Below are 2,551 nucleotides of genomic sequence, written 5' to 3' on the forward strand. Positions count from 1 at the left end.
GGTCGGCCCAAAACACTAAAATCAACTCCCAACCGATCGAGGACTTGCACAAGTTGAATATGCACCACATATTCATTATTCATGACATAGTGTTTGATTATCCCGAGATATAATATTTTACTATCATAACTCTTTTATCTCTTTGTTTTTAAAAATTTATACCCAAAAATTGAGGTATAAGTTTGGCTGTGAAATCAACAAAGTATACAATACAATACTTTGCTATTATCTGGAGAGAGAAAAAAAATCATAATAGTAAAATATTACATTTCAATTTATGGGTGATTGTAAAGAATTTAACTGTACAATCCCCTTGAAACAGAGGTCTATTTTGTTATTATGATACATTTTTCTTTTTTCTTTTTAGAAATTTATACCCAAAAACTCAGGTATAAAATTGATTGTGCAATTGCCCAAAAACAGAATTATATAATACTTTGCTATTATCGGAAAATAAAAAAAAGTCAATTATAATAGTAAAATATTACACTTCATTTTGTGGATTACTGTAGAGAATTTAACGGTACAACCACCCAAAAACAGAGGTGTATTTTGCTATTATGACACTTTTCTCTTTTTATTTTCGGACATTTATACCAAAAACTGAGGTATAAAATTGACTGTCCAATCGTCCAAAAATAGAGGTATAATAATACGTTGCTATTATCTGAAAAATGAAAAAAAGAAAAGAAAAAGGAAATTAATAAGTAAAATATTACACTTCAGTTTGTGGGCGACTGTAAATAATTTAACTATACAACCACCCAGAAACAGAGGTGTATTTTGCTATTATGACACTTTTCTCTTTTTATTTTCACAAATTTATACCCAAAAACTCAAGTATAAAATTGACTGTGCAATCACACAAAAACAGAGTTATAATAATACTTTGCTATTATCTGGAAAAGAAAAAGAAAAAAAGCAATCATAATAGTAAAATATTATACTTCATTTTGTGGGTGACTGTAAATAGTTGAACTATACAATCACCCAGAAATAGAGGTGTGTTTTGCTATTATGACACTTTTCTCTTTTTATTTTCAGAAGTTTATACCCAAAAACTAAGTATAAAACTGACTGTGCAATCACACAAAAACCGAGTTATAATAATACTTTGCTATTATCTGAAAATAAAACAAGAAAAGGCAATCGTAATAGTAAATTATTACACTTCAGTTTATGGGTGACTATAAAGAATTTAACTATACAATCACCCAGAAACATAGGTGTATTTTGCTATTATGACGCTTTTCTCTTATTATTTTCAGAAATCTATACCCAAAAACTCAGGTATAAAATCGACTGCGCAATCACCCAAAAACAGAGTTATAATAATGCTTTGCTGTTATCTGAAAAATAAGAAAAGAAAAAGGCAATCATAGATTCACAATAGTAAAATATTACACTTCAGTTTGTGGGTGACTGCAAAGAATCTAACTGTACTATCACCCAGAAATAGAGGTGTATTTTGCTATTATGACATTTTTCTCTTTTTATTTTCAGAAATTTATACCCAAAAACTCAAGTATAGAATTGACTGTGCAATCACCCAAAAACAGAATTATAATAATACTTTATTATTATCTGGAAAAAAAATGCAATCACAATAGTAAAATATTACACTTCAGTTTGTGGATGACTGTAAAATTTTAACTATACAATCACCCAGAAACAGAGTTGTATTTTGCTATTATGATACTTTTCTCTTTTTATTTTCAGAAATTTATACCCGTATAAAATTGACTGTGCAATCACCCAAAAACAAAGTTATAGTAATACTTTGCTATTATCTGAAAAATAAAAAATAAAAAGGCAATCATAATAGTAAAATATTATTCTTCAGTTTGTGGGAGACCGTTAAGAATTTAACTGTGCAATCACCCAGAACAGAAGTATATTTTGCTATTATGACATTTTTCTCTTTTTATTTTCAAAAATTTATACCAAGAAACTTGGATATAAAATTGACTGTGCAATCAACCAAAAACAGAGTTATAATAATACTTTGCTATTATCTGAAAAATATAAAAAGAAAAAGGCAATCATAATAGTAAAATTACACTTCAGTTTGCGAGTGACTGTAAAGAATTTAACTATACAATCACCCAGAAATTGAGGTGTATTTTACTATTATGACACTTTTCTCTTTTTATTTTCAGAAATTTATACCCAAAAACTCAAGTATAAATTGACTGTCCAATCACCCAAAACAGAGTTATAATAATACTTTGCTATTATCTGAAAAAATAAAAAAAGAAAAAGACAATCATAATAGTAAAATATTACACTTCAGTTTGTGGGTGACTGTAAAGAATTTAACTATACAATCACCCAGAAACAGAGGTGTATTTTGTTATTATGACACTTTTCTCTTTTTATTTTCAGAAATTTATACCCAAAAACTCAAGTATAAAATTAATTGTGTAATCACCCAAAAACAGAGTTATAATAATACTTTGTTATTATCTGAAAAATAAAAAAAGAAAAAGGCAATCATAATAGTAAACTGTTATACTTCAGTTTGTGGGAGGCTGTAAAGAATTTAACTGTA

This window comes from Papaver somniferum, chromosome 5 (genome assembly GCF_003573695.1).
Source record: "Papaver somniferum cultivar HN1 chromosome 5, ASM357369v1, whole genome shotgun sequence".
In the NCBI taxonomy this organism is placed as follows: domain Eukaryota; kingdom Viridiplantae; phylum Streptophyta; class Magnoliopsida; order Ranunculales; family Papaveraceae; genus Papaver; species Papaver somniferum.